Source organism: Grampus griseus, assembly GCF_964374135.1.
Source record: "Grampus griseus genome assembly, chromosome: 4".
Taxonomy (NCBI): Eukaryota; Metazoa; Chordata; class Mammalia; order Artiodactyla; family Delphinidae; genus Grampus; species Grampus griseus.
The window spans coordinates 22,231,112-22,251,890 of NC_138997.1; the positions used below are offsets into that span (position 1 = coordinate 22,231,112).

General features: G+C 37.7%; 1 protein-coding gene across 4 annotated transcripts in view; it reads right to left on the reverse strand.

Annotated features, from left to right (window-relative positions):
* The window catches only part of INPP4B (inositol polyphosphate-4-phosphatase type II B), a gene marked incomplete at its 3' end in the record, with an annotated part of 719,784 nt that overhangs the window by 215,676 nt on the left and 483,329 nt on the right, over window positions 1-20,779 (reverse strand). The window lies entirely within an intron of this gene.

Consider the following 20,779-nt stretch of genomic DNA (forward strand, 5'->3'; position numbering starts at 1 on the left):
TCACCCATTGGTATGGGGTGTTGCTGTAACCTATATCTAAGCTTAATTGACCAAGCGACACTTCATTTTCTTTATTTAGTCATTTTATATTCTTTTTGAAAAAAAATTTTTTATTATGGAAATTTCCAAACACACATCAAAGTCGAGGTGAGTACAGTGAATCTCCACATACCCATCACCACCCACCTTCAACAATTCCCAGCATTCTGCCTTTCTTGTTTCATCCATCCACTGGCCCTTCCCCAACTTTGTTTTTTTTAACATCTTTATTGGAGTATAATTGCTTTACAATGGTGTGTTAGTTTCTGCTGTATAACAAAGTGAATCAGCAATACATATACATATATCCCCATATACCCTCCCTCTTGCGTCTCCCTCCCTCCCACGCTCCCTATCCCACCCCTCTAGGTGGTCACAAAGCACTGAGCTGATCTCCCTGTGCTATGCGGCTGCTTCCCACTAGCTATCTATTTTACATTTGGTAGTATATATAAGTCCATGCCACTCTCTCACTTCGTCCCAGCTTACCCTTCCCCCTCCCCATATCCTCAAGTTCATTCTCCACGTCTGCATCTTTATTCCTGTCCTGCCCCTAAGTTCTTTATAACAATTTTTTTTCTTTTTTTTTTTTAGATTCCATATATATGTGTTAGCATACGGTATTTGTTTTTCTCTTTCTGACTTAACTTCACTCTGTATGACAGACTCTAGGTCCATCCACCTCACTACAAATAACTCAATTTCATTTCTTTTTATTGCTGCGTAATATTCCACCATATATATGTGCCACATCTTCTTTATCCATCCATCTGTTGATGGACACTTAGGTTGCTTCCATGTTCTGACTATTGTAAATAGAGCTGCAATGAACATTTGGGTACATAACTCTTTTTGAATTATGGTTTTCTTAGAGTATATGCCCAGTAGTGGGATTGCTGGGTCGTATGGTAGTTCTATTTTTTAGATTTTTAAGGAAGCTCCATACTGTTCTCCATAGTGGCTGTATCAATTTACATTCCCACCAACAGTGCAAGAGGATTCCCTTTTCTCCACACCCTCTCCAGCATTTATTCTTTGTAGATTTTTGGTGATGGCCATTCTGACTGGTGTGAGGTGGTACCTCATTGTAGTTTTGATTTGCATTTCTCTAATGATTAGTGATGTTGAGCATCCTTTCATGTGTTTGTTGGCAATCTGTGTATCTTCTTTGGAGAAATGTCTATTTAGGTCTTCTGCCCATTTTTGGATTGGGTTGTTTGTTTTTTTGATAATGAGCTGCATGAGCTGCTTGTAAATTTTGAAGATTAATCCTTTGTCAGTTGCTTCATTTTTTAAATTTGTGTTTAACTTTAATCTGAATACAAAGGGTGTCTTTCAACCAATTCCTTCAAAATGTCACTATTTTATTACTGGAGGTGTCAGAAAACAGGAATAGGAAAATTAGTATAAGTAGTTTACTAAAATGCTAATTAAAACAATAAGTTAGGCGAAAAGGAAACCCAATTGTTACCAGATCATAGGAGGATTTTTCTCAAAATATATAAAGTACAAATTTAAACACATCTTTTGAATTATGATTTTAAGAAAACCGAAATAGAAAAACTCTGGTGACATATACATAGCTAATGTCATAATGTAATAAAATAAAGATTATGTACATAGAAAAATACAAGTGGTTTACTTAAATAGTATATTAAGGTTCTTACTAAAATATAAAATAAAATGCTTCTTGGTGATTTTTAAGTCAGTGTAAATCATAATATTGACTCAATTATTTTAAATTAACAGAAAACTTAAGCATTCATTACAAAGAAGATGTGTATACAGATGACAGTATAATCTATGATTTTGTAAAAAACTACATTAGCTTCAATTCTGGGATGATTTTAACAATTAATTATACCATTTTCCTACTTGAAAATGACATAATAACTTGTCATAAATCATGACTTGACATATCTCTGTACAATTATTTAGTACCCGATAGTGAAACAGATATTTTAATAAAAGTCCTGGTTCTACTCACAGGTTTTTCTAGAAATTTGCAGACTTCTTTTTCCCCAAAACTGATACTCAATAACAATTAAAGACACCTTTTTTTTCTCATAGGCATTGTTTAAAATTTTTGCTGAGCAAACTGAGCTTAATTTCTAGGTATACAAAGCTTAGGTTTAATGTTTCAAATTTTTTCATTGACTAAAGCAAATAATGTCATAATGATTTGAATGAGAGGATAGATTTATCACACCCTCTCCCAGGACTGGGTAATAAACCAACACATGCAATAACAGTTAAAAGTGTGAACTCAGGAGTTTGAGTTATCTGCTAGCTTCATGACCTTGGACAAGACACTTAACCATATGAAACTTTGTAAAATGGAGATGATAATTTTGTTTTAAGGATTACATTGTGACACGATTTATGTCAAGTTCTCAGCACAATGACTTACACAAAATAAGTGCTTCTTCCTACCCCCGATCCATCCCAGTAGTAGTAGTAGTAGCAGTATCAACAGAATTGCTATTGTCATTAATGTATTATATTTCATTCAATTCTCTTTAGAAATTTTACTAAAATGGGCATCTAAGACTATAGTAAAAGATTATAGGATTTCAGGACACATGCATTTCAAGAGTGATTAAGTGCTCATTAGAGGTACAAAGACTTAGTAACGACAGATGATGTTATAAAGCTTACGTTCCTAGAAGTGCAAAGCACACAAGTTTATAACGTTACAATACAAAGTGAACCTTTCAAAGTGCCAAAGGTAGATGAAGAAGCAATGCACCATGGGAGTATGGGAGTAAGCTTCCGAACTCTAGCTTTATTTATTCCCTTTAAAAAAGCTTCTGGCTGCTTTTTAAATACAGGCATATCTTGTTTTATTGTGCTTTATTTTATTGTGCTTTGCTTTTTTGGAGCTTCACAGATATTGTGTTTGTTTTTTACAAATTGAACGTTCGTGGGAACGCTACGTTGAGCAGGTCTATCAGTGCCATCCTTTCTAAAAGCATTTGCTCACTGTGCCTCTGTGTCACATTAGATATAGGGACACTAGAGAGATTCTAAAACCTTTTTTTTTTTTCACAAACCATTTTGGATAAGAATCTCTGAGTACCCTAAATCATGCTTCTTCCCCTGAGATTTGTGGGAGACAGAATGGGGAATTCAGGTTATAAACTTAAGAACTAAACACAAGACACCCAAAATCATGGGTCATCCTGTCAGTGAACTGCAATGTGAAATGTAGAAGCTGTTTCCTATTTATTCTGTAACAACTGACAACCCACAGAGCATGGATATTCAACACTTCTCTTCAATCAGGACAGTCACAACTGAAATACCTATTTCATGTTTCCAAAGGCTGTTTCAAAGGTGATTTCAAAAAAATTTAGAAAAAAATCATCCTTAAGTGATTAATGATGCTTTCAATTAATCACCCATCAAGTTCAGGAGGCTACTACTAATTGCTTAACCATTATTCATCACCAAAATTGCACTAACTTTTATCTAATAGAAATTCATCCTCTCTGCATGGGAGATATATTGAAGAGACTTCTAGGCTAGGAATCAAAAAACCAATACTCCATCCAGCTCAGCTGCTCACTAGCTATGTGATCAACAACATATTGCTTCAGTTCCCTGGATTTCAGTTTCTGTTACTGCAAAACAAAGAATTGGTCTTTGACAGTTATCATATTAGCACTCAAGCTTCGTGCTCTGACATGGTTGGAATCCATCAGTTGATCTCATCATAGGCATCATAGGCTATCATGGGCTGATACAGCCTTGGGGAAAATCTTGGGCACATCCTAGCCTCTTCTCCTCACTCCCCACCTTCCCCTCCAACCTCTCCCCAAAACAAATGAAGCAAACAAAATGCATGCCAAACCTAGAAAGTAACTTTAACACTTACAGTCAACTACAAGGGCTAGTTTTCCTTATAGTATCCACTGTATACGTATATATTTTACTGCCATTATGGCACTGCAACCTGGCACTTTCACAAGGATACAAATTTGACTGAACTAAGAAACAAAAGAGGTCTTTGTACACTTTCCTAGCAATTTATATGGCAGTAAGAACAGGCTGCAGTAATAAATAACTATCTTAATCTATAGGAAGAAGAAAAAAAAACTATGTCATTTCACTCTCTTGCCAGGTCATTACCACTGCTTAATGCAGAGAGCTATAAGAGAAGTAAAAGATGAATAGTTCATGGCAGCCACATTATTTCAATCACAACATCAAGTTCCTATTTCCCTCAGCAGGTACACTTAAATATTTAACCATGCCAACAAGATGGAAGGCAGAGAAAGGGAAAATTTCAGCAACGCAAATCTATACTTCCTTATCACTTAGTTTTTCAGCATGCATAATACATTAGTGATTAAGTTTCTTTAAAATCTTCCTTTAAAATAACTCCCCTGGGACTTCCCTGGTGATCCAGTGGTTAACACTTTGCCTTCCAATGCAGGGGATGAGGTTCGATCCCTGGTCGGGGAGCTAAGATCCCACATGCCTTGCGGCTGAAACACCAAAAATATAAAACAGGAACAATATTGTAACAAATTCAATAAAGACTTTAAAAATGGTCCACATCAAAAAAAAAAATCTTAAAAAAAAAAAAATAAAATAACTCCCCTAATGCTTCCTAATGAAATATTCAATTTCACATGCTAAAACTTACAAACATTTTAGAAGACTGAAGGAAAAGGGATGTGAAACAGTCTTCTAACAAAAGACAATTTTTTTTTTTTCTTGCGGTATGCGGGCCTCTCACTGTTGTGGCCTCTCCCGCTGTGGAGCACAGGCTCCAGACGCGCAGGCTCAGCGGCCATGGCTCACGGGCCCAGCCACTCCGCGGCATGTGGGATCCTCCCGGACCGGGGCACGAACCCGCGTCCCCTGCATTGGCAGGCGGACTCTCAACCACTGCGCCACCAGGGAAGCCCACAAAAGACAATTTAATGACACTTTTCCTCTAAACTTCTTCACCACCTACTGTACCATCCTTAGTAGAGCAAAAAGAAAAAAAAAATCCTATGGAAAGGTTAAAGAGCAACATGTAAATACCTCCTCTATTTTGGAAATGCCACAGAGATACAAATGACTCTGTAAACATCCAGGAGAAAATCGTCATTAGCACTGTCAGGCTTTGTGAATATAAAGTAGTCTTGGGACTAAGCACCGGGATCATCATCTTGGAGACATGCCTGGCCTTTAACCCATCTAGACATGTAACTGGGAAGTGAAAATCTCACCTGGACAGAAATATAAGCAAAGGCCATCAGTAAACAAGTGCCACTAACTAACTAACTAAGTGCATTCTGACTCTTTCTGGTGCACACATTCACCTGGCAGTGCTAGATTTACTTTGGCCTCAGAGAAGTGCGAGTTCTACTTAAGTATGCATGCCTGAACACACCTCTATTCTGGCTGAACTTCAAAAATTTCAGAAGCCATAGGATACTTTCAAACTAATATTCAAATAAAACTTTTCAGTAGTTCTTAATATTATAGCTTACACACTCGAAGCTTTAGTCCTTTGTTTTCTCCTCTTTTCTCATTATAAACTTGTCTTCAGAAATTCTGTCCATTATTATGGGATTCAATTGTCACATCTTTGAGGATCTACCACAAACCTATATTTCCTACTCTGATCTGATTTCCTATTCCAGAACTCCAACTTCCTTTCGTCCTGATATAATTGAACATTCTATAAGCTTGAAACCTAACTAGTCCTTTTCCCAAACCCCAGCTCACATCAGTATCATATCATTCTCCAAAGACCAAAACCACAGAATATTCCATCTCTACCAGTGCCTCGTCCCTACCATTCAATAAGTCATCAAGCGCTACTGATTCTTCCTGTATAATGCCCCTTACATGTGTCCCTTCCCAATGGTAACATCCCAATTAGTTTCATCAACTTTCTTTCATTACACTTGAAGAACCTACTTCCCATCTTCCAGAATCTTTCTCTTCCATCCCGTCCATGTCAGATTTCCTTCTTAAGACCTGCTATCACTATTGTATTTTATTTTCTCTGTCAAAATTCCTTAGACATTGCCTAATGCCTACCAAGAGAGTTTGAAGTGTAGACTGTCTTTTAAGACTTGTCCGGGGTTATGGACAGCTCAGTATTTTTGGATCAAACAGATCCATGTCATCACACACCAGTAAATAATGGAGCATGGTTTAGTGGAAAGCACAGTGAACTTTGAGTAACAAAAGTCCTTGGTTACGGTGTTGGCTCTTCAGAGTAAACAACTAGGTGATCATGAGAGGGCAATTCAGCCTCTATTAAGATTTACGAGCTATAAAATATGAAGGTAGTAAACCATTCTACTTATCTCACAAGATTTATGTGTCCAAAATTAAAAGACCTTAAAGTTTAAATATAAAAATGCTTTTGTGGGAACTGCCTGGCGGTCCAGTGGTTAGGACTGTCACTGCCACACTCTCACTGCCGCGCTTTCACTGCCGCCACTGGGTTCAATCCCTGCTCAGGGAACTAAGATCCTGCAAGCGTGGCAAGAAAAAAAAAATGCTTTTGTGTATGGTAATGAGTACAACTGTTATACCATCCGGGACACAAAGTTCCAAGAGCACATCATAGATACGTTGACTACCAGTTTTTCAGACTAATTGGCTTGTAGATTCCTCTTTACTGCTGAAAACAGTACTATCCAAATATGAGTAACTGCCTAAATACAAATAAGCTAAAGAAATCTTTCCCTCCTCATGACTCTATTAAATATACATATATATATATATATATGTAGTGAGCTGTAGTTGGAAACGATTCAATGCTAAATGTAAAATATAAACTATCTCTTTATTTGTTATTCAAATATACATTTTTACTGAAGTATAACTGCTATATAGCAGTATATTAGTTTTGGGTATACAGCACAGTGATTCTATATTGGTGTATATTACGAAATGATCATCACAATAAGTCTAGTTAACATCTATCACCATACACAGTTACAAAAATTATTTTTCTTGTGATGATAACTTTTAAGATCTACTTTCTTAGCAACTTTCAAATTAACTATGGTTGCAAATGTAGGTCATCTATTCAGTGATCTGAGGAACCAGGCTGATGAAGGCTCTGCCATGTTCACCTTGTGGCATCTAAGGTCTCCAAACAGCAGAAGGGGATAAAAGCATGGAGGAACTCTTATTGGACAGATGCAGAACCGGTGTGCTTTCCTCTCTTTACGATCCAGTGGCCAGAGCTCAGTTACATGGCCACCCCTATCGAATTTGGCAGGTCGGGGGGGGGGGGCAATAGACATTTAAAATAGGGCAAAGACTGCAAATGTTAGTCCCCCTCCTCTTCTTGGGCACACGGCTAGATGACATTTCCAGCGCCTTAAACAGTTCAACTATCTCTTGAAATGTAAGAAATATCCATCTCTTTAAATGTAAGAGATACCTCAACAGCAAGGTGAGAAAACATCTTGGCATCTTGTAAATGTCCTTGGATTCACAGGCAACCAAAATTACATTCAAGTTAACAGGTCACCATCATCTGCCCTTTGGGAGATAAGATGCTGCAAGTAAGATAGAGGAAGCTTACTCTACCCTCTTGCACCCACTGGATGAAGCTATAAAACCTGGACAGAATGCACAGAGCAGCTGTTTGAGGACTCAAAGTAAACACTGCTGGGAATACTGGGGAAGATTAGAATTTTAAATGCCACTGAACCAGCAATTAGTTTACCATTTTTTCTCCTCTCGCATCTCATGATCTAGACTCAAAACAGCCCCAAGCCCAGAGATGGTCATGGTGTAGACAAAGATAGCTCCAGGAGAAACTCTCTGGTTCTGGCTCAAAGAACAGAAAAGAGGTCTCCTAACACTCAGAAGAATGATGAAATCACTTTTTTTTTTCCACTCTCTTGTGTCTCAGCCCCCAAGCAATCCAGTGGTGACAGTAACAAAAGTGACAGCTTGGAGGAAGTGCAGAAGCCTAAAATTATGAGGAAGGGAAAGTTTCCTCTCTGATTGGAGCTGTGATCCCAAGGGCATGGGATGCATGCCCTTTACTTTTTCTCTCTCTCTTCTCCTACCTCTTGGCCCCAGAAGAGGGTGCAGCTGCAAGGCAGAGAAGGGAAAATCAAACCCCAGCTTTCTGAATGAAGGGTCTTTTGATCTTTTCCTTCCAGGAAATCCACAGGAAATGGGAATATGCCAGAGAGAGTGTAATGAGGAAGGAGCTCAGGAAGGGACTTCTTAATGTCGTTCATGGACTTCTGGGCTTACCTCAAGCTGTGCATGCATGGATCTAAACCACATATCAGATACTCTGAGAAATAATCTATGGACTACACCATCCCCCAGGTCCCAGACTGTCACCTGGGTGACAAACTCGAAGGACAGATACGAATAACACTACAAAAGTTTTGAAAACAGAAGTGATATTGAAACTACAAAGTTTCACAAGACACATGGTCAGCATACAAATATGTAGCAATTAGAAACTGAAATTTTTAAAAAATTTATCATTTATAGTAAGTCCAAAACAAAGTACTTAGGTATAGATCTAACCAAAATGTGCAAGATCTATATGCTGAAAACTATAAGAGTTGATGGAAGAAATCAAAAAAGATCTAAATAAATGGTGAGACATACTGTGTTCATATACTGGAAGCCTCAAGTTTATAAAGATGTCGATTTTTCCTAAATTGATCTACAGATTTAAGGCAATACCAATTAAAATCTCAGCAAGATTTTTTGTACATAATGACGGGTTGATTCAAAAAGTTATAAAGAAAGGCAGAGTAAACAGAATGGCCCAAGTACTTTTCAGAAAGAAGAAGAAGAATGGAGAAATTGCATCTACTGATTTTTAAGACTTGCTGTAAATCTATAGTAATCAAAACTGTGGTATTGACAAAAGGACAGATATATTGATAAATGAAACAGAGTACACAGAGAATATGGCCAACTGCTTCTGACAAAGTTACAGTCAATGAAATGGAAAAAGAGTAGTCCTTTCAACAAATGGTACTGGAACAATTAGACATCCAATCGGGGAAAAAATGAAATTTTACGTAAACTTCACAACTGAAACAAAAGTTAAAATGGTTCATAGACCTAAATGTAAAACATAAAAATATAAAAAATTTTAAAGGAAGCCATAGGAGAAAAGTCTTCATGAACTGGGCTTCATCAAATTGTGCTTAAATATGATACCAAAAGCATGATCTCAAGAAGAAAAAAAATTGATAAATTGAACTTCATCAAAATTGACAACTTTTGCTTTGTTAAAGACACAATGAATGAAAAGACAGGCTACTGACTGGAAGAAAACATTTACAAATCATGTTTCTGACAAAGAACTTGCATCCCAAATACATAAAGAGCCCTCAAAACTCAACAGCAAGAAAATGAACAACATAATAAATAAAAGGGCAAAGTCGAAGAGATGTGTCTCAGAAGAGGATATGCAGATAACAAAGAGACCATGGAAAACTGTTCAACATCACTGTCCATTAGGGAAATGAAAATTAAAAGCATTAGGAGATGTCACACTATATTTTACAATGTCTGGTGAGGATGCAGAGCCCTTGAAACTCTCATACACGGCTGGTGGGGAAAACAGAGCAGTTTCTAATAGAGTTCAACACACACTTACCATATGACTCAGAAATTCCAATCCTGGGTATTTACCCTAAAGAAATGAAAACTTAGGATCACAGAAAAACCTACACAGGAATATTTTAGCAGCTCCATTCATAATCACTCTAAACTGGAAACAACCAAAATATACTTTCATATGAATGGTGCAACAAACTGTGGTACAGTTTGTTGTGGTACGGTAGCATGGAATACAACTCAGCAATTGAAAAAAAAAACTGTTATTGATATGCACAACACCTTGATGAAGTTCAAAGGCATTAGACTGAATAAATGAAGCCAGTCTCAGGAGGATCTGCAACCAATGATTCAATGACTTTTTCAAAAAGCATTTCTCTATGGTGATGGAGAACTCACATCATGGATGTCAGAGGTTGGTGTGGGTGGAGGCATTCATCAAAGGGGCAGCGGGTGGGAGTTTCTCTGTGGAGATGGAAGAGATCTGTATCCTGACTGCAGTGGTGGTTACAAGAATCTATACATGTGTTAAAATTCACAGAACTGCACAGCAATAAAAAGTCAATGTTTACTGAATGTAATTTCCAAAACAGAATAAATGAGAAAAGATATAGACATTTTCGATGATAATGAATGGATAACAAACTATTAGCTATTTAATCTGGAAATACAAAACCAAATGACTGAAAGGTTATTACCTTCCATGTGAACAGAACCTTCTAACTGTTGGCAACATTGATTTGTAATGGTAGAGTCAAAGTGTCAATTTATCCCACGCTTTATGCTTTCAAAGTATCTGCTGACATAGAAATGCCATATGTGAGAGGAACATGTTCCACCTGAACAAGGCGGGGAGGGTATTTCATCAGAGACTGGAGAGAAAAATGCTCTTGCAGGAGGTGCAATGAATTTCCCAAGCCCATGACTCATTCATGGGATAAAACAACTAGCCACCCATGTCTGAACTGACTCATGTTTAGACCTACAAGAGAAACTATTGCTAAGGCTTTTTGTTAATTTATTCTATTCTATTTTATTGTTTGAATTTTAAGAGAAAGAAAAATGTTGAAAGGAAAAGAGCACTATATATATTAAGCAGAGACCATTGGAAAAGGATAGTAGCAAGAAAGGAATTATAGGAGGTTATACATAAATGGCTGGGGAAACCCGACTTAATGCTGACATTTTTAAAAGCAAAAAATATGGACATTTTTAAGACCAAGTATAAACAGTCTTGATAGACAGCTAAGCAAAAATTTATTTCTTACTAAAAATGGACATGCTCCGGCAGTAGAAACTCTTTACAAGAATAGTTTGCAAATGTCAAAAAATAAATCAAAGTATTCTAGGCCACTATGAAAACATTCTACTAAAGATAACAGGCATGGAGGATTAGCGGATTTAATTATTAAATAATTAGTATCAAATACTAGTGATGGGTCTATATTTACTATTGAAGTTTTGAATTATTTATATTTTTGCTGGATTTTTTGTGCCGTTCGGTTTTATGTAAATTTCTTAATAGTAGGAAATAATGCAAAGGGATTTTTTTTAAGCTAGCATTAAAAGATCAAAGTTAAAGAAAAATCAAAGTTATCCAGTGTATGAACATAACCTTAGAGTATAATGTATTTCAAACCTGTGTGATAAGAAATTCACTAAGCTTTAAATTGTACAGTGAGGCATGTACTCTGAAACCAAACAGTTATTAAGTGCCTCTATTTTTCTGCTGAATTGCATTTAGATTTGTTTTAAATTCTGCAGGTATTAAGTTATAAAATCTTGTGGTTTTTCCAATATTTTTTCTTCCTTCTCCTTTAATATGACAACATTTTTAATGAAAAAAAGAGTCTCCAAAATTATTAATTTCCATAGAAATATAATAAGGTCAAAATAACAGAAAATGTGAATTCACTTACAAACAAGTATTAAGCACCTACCATGTTGGAAGCACTGCTCCATGTACCAGAATACAACAGAGAACACCACAAAAATCCCTGTCCTCATGGAGCTTGAATTCTCATGGTAAACAAAAAAATGATACAGATACGATAAGTTCCACGGAGAAAACTTAAGCAAGGTAGGTGAGTGCTGGGTGGGGCTTCTACTTTATAGTCTACATATATATATAATGACTACATATGTATGTATATGCATTAGGAAAGGCTTCTCTAATATGAAGCCATTTGAACAAATACCTAAAGGAGGTAAAAAAAGTGAGCCATATACCTTTCTTAGGGGGAGGTCTTTTCAGGCAGAAGCAGCAGATGGTCCAAAGGTCTTGCAGAGGAACACGGTCCCCATATTCAAGGAAGAGCAAAGACCCCATTGTGGCTATTGCTGGGTAGGTGGGGAGAGAGGACTAGAAGACTAAGCCAGAGAGCCATGGATTAATTTTATATTGCTGCATAATGAAGGACCACAAACCCAGTAACTTACAATACCACCCATTTACTATCTCACAGTTTCTACAGATCAGAAGGCAGGCCAGGTCCTCTACTCAGGGTCTCATAGGACTGAAGCCAAGATGTAGGCTGAGCCACACTCCCACGTGGAAACTCTAGGGGAGAATCTACTTCCTAGCTCATTCAGGTTGTTAGTGGAATTTATTTCCTTGTGGCTGTATGACGAAGGTTCCCGTTTTCTTGTTCATCCCATAGTAGGTATGAGGAGTAACCACTTGACAGGGCTGCAGGGGAGACAGCCACCTTCCAGTTAAACAAAGAGAAATGACTGAGGATAGGGGATGGGGTTGAGGAGGAAGCTCAAGGATCAGAATAGAGTCAGGGAGTAGAAGGCACCAGGGCCACAGGAGGGAGTAGACAAACAGGTAAAATGATGGGCGGCCATATGAATGAAAGATGACCTAGGAATCCAGGGTTCCTGCGTGGTCGCCAATCACCGGAAAATGAGTCATAGTTATTGCTACAATAAGGAAACTCAGTTTAGCTAGGCAAAATATGCCAGGCAGACAGGGCAGCGGTAATTTAAACATACTCTAAAGACCTGAAATTTCCCATTTTCAGATTTTAACTTGTTCTGCTAACAGTCTTAATAACGCATTACTAAATCATCTGGTAGTTATTTTCGAGGTCAAAATGTGACTGATTCACTGTTAAAGGAGTCTAGATAGAACAATAAAGATTTCTACAGATCTTTTTTTTTTGTTAAAAGGAAGAAAAGTAATTAACGCAAAGTTCAAGACACCTGCCATATGGAAACAGTATACTGCTTTTATTCACGTTAAATAGATTCTGAAGATCAGCAAGAATAAATCAAATGTCCTATACCAGCTTTGCATAAAGTACATGAGAAAGCAATTACTTGTTCTCTGAATATCTCCCTTTTAAAACATTAAGATTCCATTATAAGAAGAAAATATATCTATTAGTAATTAAAGGTCTTTATTGCATCATTAAAAAAAATCCATATAGGGCTTCCCTGGTGGCACAGTGGTTGAGAGTCCGCCTGCCAATGCAGGGGACACGGGTTCGTGCCCCGGTCCGGGAAGATCCCACATGCCGCAGAGCGGCTGGGCCCGTGAGCCATGGCCGCTGAGCCTGCACGTCCAGAGCCTGTGTTCTGCAACGGGAGAGGCCACAACTGTGAGAAGCCCGCATACCACAAAAAAAAAAAAAAGAAAAAAAGAATCCATATAAGAAAACAAACGGATTTTGGTATTTGGCAGGCTGATGTGCTAACGGGAAGGAGAAAGACAGTAAAAATTAAAAGTCACGGGATTAAAATTTTCAGTTCAGGAGTGCTTGCTATATATCCTTTTGTAAGTATTTGAGAACTGAATTGAAGTTTGTATACCAAATAAAAATTTCACCAGCTTTCAATAACCTTGGATGCAGATATTTTCTCTTTTATTCTACGATAAATTCCTCAGATCTCAATATTAGGATTGAATAAAATCAGAGAGTGCTTAGAACAGAAAGTAAGGTTAAGTATCAGCCAATTCATTCTGTAGAAACTGAAGCCCAGAGAGGTCAAGTGAAAGGCTCACAGGTCAACAGTAGTGCTGATATTTGTCAAAGAACAGTAGAAACCAGAAGTCCACACCTGATTTTTTTTAAAATTTATTTCTGAAAACCAAAAGATGAAATTGTGGTAACTTTTCAATGTATTTATTTTTAGCTTCTTCGTCAATCAGTTGATTGTCCTTATCTGAAAAATCTTCATAGGAATGCAGTGTTTTGGTTCAACCCTCACTAGCCCACTCTAAAGCTTGGAGGAAACTTGCTTTCTGAGCTACCTGATCTTCGGAGCAAGAGACATTTTGGGATAGTTCCACCTCTTCTTTTTAACTTTTTTCTTAGGTGTCTTCTCATAGATTGGATTCTCTCATACAGCAGCATGAACTTTCTTGCACATCTCTTTGGTGTCTGGAGTTACCTTCTTTTTGTGCTGAGTAAATTTTTTCCTGTAAGCGTCACCATCTCCTTCCATATATAATCTGCAATGTTTTGATCCCTGATGTTCTTCCAAAGTACTTATGCCTTGAATTCCTTGTTTTCTGAACCATAACCAGGGAATCGTTTGGTTCTGTGAGGGATGGAAAAGCTTCTTTCCACAGCTCTCTTCAGGGCCCCAAAAACTTTATTTCCAGTGGTAGTTCAGGTGTGAACTGAATCCAAATACAAAGTACCTTCATACTATATTTTGTAAGTTCATGAGTGTAAGCTGCACCGACTATCATAGCCTCTTCAACACAGGCATAAGCAATCTGACAAATGATCTCTCTGCTGGTTACATGAACTATCACCCATATTTGAGTGTACTGTATTTACACTCAAATGTGTAAATTGTGTAAAATGTGTAAGCATTTCCAAGCATACCAATTGGTTTTACCCTCTCGCCTTCTTCTAAAGTTCACTTGGCATCTTTTGAAGTAGGCCTTATTCTTGACGACTTTAACTCCATCCCGTGAAGCAGAGATGCATATCTGTGGCTCATCACAGATATACAGCAATGGTGGTAACTTTTATAATTTAATTCTTACTGCTAACAATAAGAAAACACAGTCAATGTAAGAGGAATATGATTTTAAAGTGTAATCAAAGAACTCTATCAGAATCCAATAACTCTTTGCTCAGGCTGTTATAAAATACCGTAGTCTGGGTGGCTTAAACAACAGAAACTTAATTTCTCACAGATCTAGAGGTTAGAAGCCCATGATCAGGGTGCCAGCAAGGTCAGATTCTGGTGAGAAACCTCCTCCTGACTTGCAGATGGCTGTCTTCTCCCTGTGTCCTCAGATGGCAAGGAGAGAGCAAGCTCTCTGGTGGCTCTTCTTATAAGGGCACTAATCCCATCATGAGGGCCCCACTCTCATGACCTCGTCTAACTCCAATTACTTCCCAAAGTCCCCATCTTCAAATAACATCACAGTGGAGTTTAGGGCCTCAACAGATACATTTGGGGGATACAAATATTCAGTCTGTAACACTTTTAAAACCTCAAACTTTAAAAATTAGCATAGTATTTGTTTCAAGAACTAGTGGGGGTTCAAGGGAAGAAGAGATAGCATGAAAGAAAGAGGGAGACAATAATTTTTCCTACTAAAGGATAAAGAGATTCTTAAAATCTGCCTTATGAATTCATAATTTAAGCTCATTTCAGTGTCATTATTATCATTAGTAGTCAGATGAAGAAATTTAAGGAAAGTAGTTACCTCCTGGTGACAGTAATGGAACTCGAACTTCCGCCAGTGTTACAATCACAGGCCAATCCTTAAAGTACTTGAAAGGCATATCACTTGGTCAGAGAAGCAATTCACGTTTACCAGTACTAGAAGTAAGTCTCCGTAGCCAAGAAATTTATTGTTAGTTAGTAGTCTGCCCAACAAACAAGCAAACCTCAAAACTGTTAGAGTCTCTCTTTCCTACTTACTGTGTAGGTCCCTGGAAAATCCTCAATTTGATTCTAGATAAGAGAAAAATAATCCCCACTAGACACCATTTCTAAGTTTAGGACTGAACCTTAAACCTGCTTTGAATTCGAGAGACGGCATCGATGGTGGGGAAGATTAAAATAAAATAAAATTCAAGTTATCTGCTCTGGTCTTAGGTGGATGGATGAGGATTAGACCAAGTTTATTATGGCAACCTAAATTTGTTTTTAGCAATCAATTTTTATATTAAGTTCTAAAGGAATGTGTTTACTTTCCAATTTACATGTGTGAACATCAGAAAGAAGCAACATACAGCATGTATCTACAAGCACAACTGGTCATTTCATCTGCTTGTCATAATGTAATATATGCCAGGTAGCACTTAGATCAAGTCTAATTAAACCTGCATTCAATGATTTCAATTGATTTTTAAATCTATTTTCCCTGTAAGATGGTAAACTGTCCCATAATGTAATAAATTCATCAGTGCCACACAATGTATAAAGACTAATCTTTAATTACCTAAAATTTTCTGTCAAACTCTAATAAGCTTGAGTACATTGATCAAGGAACCCAAAGGGTCACCAATAGGCTGAGCCCATTACTAGAAGCAACCAAGCCCTACTGTAGCACAGCACTGAGAAAAACAATGTGGTTATATTGGTATTAAAATTAATTAAGTAAAGCAAAATAAGTGTATCTGTTCTCTTCTCCATCTTATTCTACAACTTTTTATCTTTGACCTCATCCTTCTCTTCTGCCTTCTTAAAATCTTTCATGATATGACTTTGTATATTTTCTAGTTTTCCTATCTTCCATTATAAAATTGCACTTGTCTTCCGTTTCCTGACTCAGTTCTTTATCTTCCTGAAGTCTTATTGCAAACAATTTCATTCAACCACACTTTTACTATGAGGCACCATGCTATACCACAGAACAACAGACATCAGTGAATTTCACTTAATGGATTAGGGTGGAAAATCCTAGGCTAGAGCATGCTATTAGGGGAATACATTGTTAAGGGGCAGGTAACTTTCTACAGTTCCTCAAGGACGGTACCTCCAACACAGCTCACTCATATATATTAAGTAGAACTGACAACGTGTAAATGAAAAAGCAAAGCCAAACCTCACTAGGAACACAGTTAAGAATAGTGACCTTCCAGTGATCATTAAGCCTGTGGTAGCTGGAGCAGGAATAATGAGTTCTGACCTGCTTCTTCAAAAGCTTGATGATAGGAAAATGGTCAATTTGGTCTTAGGAAATTGAGGAGCCTGGGTAGGGGATAGTGACCAGCCCTTTTCACTGACATGCCTGGAGATTATCGCCTCTCAGTTCCTAATAAGTATGGAGAATACTAGGGACTTCAGATGGGTGAGACCATCCCAGGCAACGGATAACAAAAGATGGAGGGAAAATAATAGGACGTCAGTGTGGGGAAGAATCTTAGGTGCACCATCTACACCTACGGACATTGCTCTCTTGCTGGTTGAGGTTGACACTGAGCTCAAAACCCTGAGAAGAGGGGTTTCCAAAGAACTACAGAGACTCTGACTCGACCTTTAGAAAGTGTTATGTGCACATAAGCCACTATAAGTGACAGAGGAAGTGACGATCAATGTCAAGGGTTACGTGTGTGGTTGCAGATGAAGCTGAGAAAGCAGACTTACTATCTTGTATCTCCTGGCTGAGGTTTTTGCACGCTTATTTTCAGGTTCATGTTCATTTGGGTCCAGGGACAGGAAGACATATACATTTAAATCAGAAAAAGAGCTTTAGATGAGATCAGATGAGAGCTGTAGAAAAGATGAGTTGGAAATGGATGCTGTGATTTCTAACTTGGGCTATAGTTAGGGCACCTAATGGTTCTGAATTTAACCAAGAAAGGACAAGCACCAAAGGGCAGAGCCTTCAGGAGAAGACCTAAATTCAGTTCAGGGTGGTTCTAATATTAAGTGATTGTGAAAATAAGTGTGTGTCCACTTATGCAAGCTTAAAAAGAATCTGTCAACGACTATAAAAAAGAAAGCATGTATTTTGTCACTCCTTTCCCCTTTCCACATATTCTGTACAAATCTCACAAATGGGTGTCTATATAGTCCATGGCATGGGTGTAAAATGCCACAGGGTTGGCAATGCCTGTGGACAGAGAACGGGGGGTGGGAGAAACAGGGCTGGGTAACTGCATGTGGATAGGGGCAGAATGTGCACAGGTGCAGGGTGTGTGTATAGGATGAGGGTTCATTTGGATGAAGACCACAGGCCTGCCTGCAGAGGTGTCTGTTCAAGAAAATGCTCATGGTGGGGAAAAGTGGATGAATACATATAGAGAGTGTCTCATATATTTCTCTGGAAAATACTTGGTTGTTTACATTGTTCAAAATCAGCACTTTCTCAGCTATGCAGCTGCTTTTCTTGGAACACAGTGTCTGTCTGATAAGCTGTTAAAGAAAGCTTTCCAAAAAGAAAGCTTCTTGGGTTCAAATTAGTTAGGGAAAAGCTGTAGGCGACATTGCCTCTGAGAGTCCTAGAAGGACTTGAGGACTTAATGAAGGCTCTGAGAAATCCTACAGTAAGGTCACCCTCTTCACTTTTTTGGATATAACATTTTCAAACTTACTGCACATAAACTACTTCACTCGAAGAACACATACTAATAACTGAAGGGATACCAGTGTTCCAAATAACATTCTTCAGAAAAAGCTGATATAAATGTGTCCAGAGCAGCAGAAATACAGGGTGATAATGATGAAAGCGACTTTGGTAAATATGGGCAAATCCTTTACAAAATTTTCAGGTCAAATATAATTCCTTGCAGGCCTAATCATTCCTACAATTATCTTCAAAGCTAAATTAGCTCTCAAACTTCTTAAGCAGGTAGGTCTGTGTACGGATATTAATTTTATGTGATCTGCATTTTAAAAGAGGGAAGAGCTCAGGCTTTTCTCTACAAATTGAGGAGCTACTGAAGTGTACTCTAAGTACGCGTTGTCTCTTCAGTGACTGAAAACTCTCATTTGCAGTCTGACAAATATGACATATTTTGAATAATGCAAACTAAGGAAGTGCTAATCGGTTTCCATGGTCATACCTCCCGCCCCATGAAAATGGATTAGGAACTTAAAGAAAAATGCAGACTATACCACTGTAGAGCCATTTAAATTATAAATGAAAGACAGTCTAGTTGGATGAAATGGGGAATAATAATACTGATGAGGATGATAATTTTAAAAATAGGTGACGAGCATGATGGGCACACGCTTTGCATCAGGTACTGTTTCAGATGGGTTGGGTACCATTTGTCTAATTCTCACCTGGGAACAACAAAAACAACATCAAAACACCTAAGGCTAGAGAAGCTAATCAATAAAAGGAAAAAAAAAATTACAGCCAACATTTATTGAGCACTTACTATGTGTCAGGAACTGTTACAAACATTTCACGTTAGTAATTCATGTGAGCTGAGGCTGTGAGATGGGCACCACTGTCATCCCCTTTTCACAGATAAGAAAACTGAGTCTCAGAGTAATCAATCATCCTGCTGGATAATAAAAAAGCCAGGATTTGGGCTCAGGCATGTCTCTAAATCCCATACACTTTTTATTTCTCTACTGTCCTAAGCCCATGATATTTGTATACTTTGCATTCTCTGATTTTATAATAAATTAATGTCATTTTAGTAGTTATTACAAAGTGGCTCATGTTACAGCCTTTTGATAATTTTAGACAGTCTTCTTCCTAAATGACAATGACACAGTTATATATAAGAACAGAATCAGTTTTAGAAGCAAATAGCCCTACTTCTGCTTTTGATGTTTCCCTTCCTTTTCCCAGACCAGTCCTGAGAAACATCACTTGAATTTATTTCTGTAGACAGTTTATTAAAGATTCGGCAACAACATGTATCTGTAAACCCTAAAAGCAATTGACACTCTGTGTCACTTTTATGAATATCTGTCCTGATTTCAATGCTATATTGCTAAAATTTCAAGTCAAAGCAAATTTGAGATTTTTCCCAACTGTATCAGAATGCAGCCTGTTTCAACCAAACAAATACTTTCCCTATGTCTCTTGCTAGTATCTGCCATTTTATAAGAAGCCAAATCTGGTGTCAGTGTGATTAAAGCCAGAACTTGGGTTTCAAGGAAGCATCCGTTCGTCAGATAATAAAAATGTTATGTCCAGATCAAAGGTTAAATCAACCTCTCTGCCATTGCCCAATTTAGAGAATTGTGGATGTCACATTTTAAGAAAGACCTACAACAAACTAAGCAAACTAAGAAAAACATTAAGTGATGGGTGAAGGAATTAGTAAGTTTAATGCAAGAAGCAATCTTTATAGAGTGTTTTTCTCTAATGCATGGAACTTCACTGCATTTATTAATTGCCCAGAATCACCCTGGGAGGGAGGTCATTACTATTTCCACTAACAGATGTTAGAGAATAGACAACATGCCTGGGGTGACACAGCTGGGACTTGAACCCGAATCTGGTAGGAAAGTCTGGTGCTCTTTCTACATTACATTCCTTGCTGAGTAAAAAAGGAGAGAAGATTTAAAGTTGGGCAAAAAAGCTGCTTTCAAATGCGATCATAGAGAAAAGGTATGAGACTTATTCTACTTAACACTATGAAGGAGAGCTGGGAATGTGGCAAGAAGATAAAGTCTGGGATAAAATAGGAACACTTTTCTAACACTGACCTGTCGGAAAATGGGAAAGATGTATGGTCTCCTAAGTTTGATTTCCAGGTCACTAAAGGGGTCCAAGAAGAAGCTAAAGTGTCAAGATCTCTTCTGGTCTGTAAACTTACTTAATCCTAAAATTCTAAACAAAATATATATTCTCTAAGAACCCTTCTTCTCTTCTAATTTCCATCCTGTCCCAGCTGTGTGACCTTAGAAAGCTATACTGCTACTCTGCAGTTAGCTTATAAAACAAGAATAATATCACCTTCCAGGCAAGGGTATTAGAAGATTCAGTAAGGTAAGACATTTGAAACGCTTAATCCATCATAAACCTCAAATAGTGTTAGTTACCTCTTCCTATGTGTCTATGAGGTCCGAGTCAGTGTCAGTATCAGAGAAGCTGTCCTGGAGGAGCTTCCTGTCTTCGTTTTGAATTATGCCAAAAGCACGGTGAATAGAGCATTCCAGAGATTCGAGGCTTTCCCCATATGTGTGCATCTGGATCAAGCATGAGCGTGCATTTGCTATTGACGTGCATGTTTTCTTGCTGTTCACTCCCAAAGGAAAAGAATGCAGTGTTCTTTTT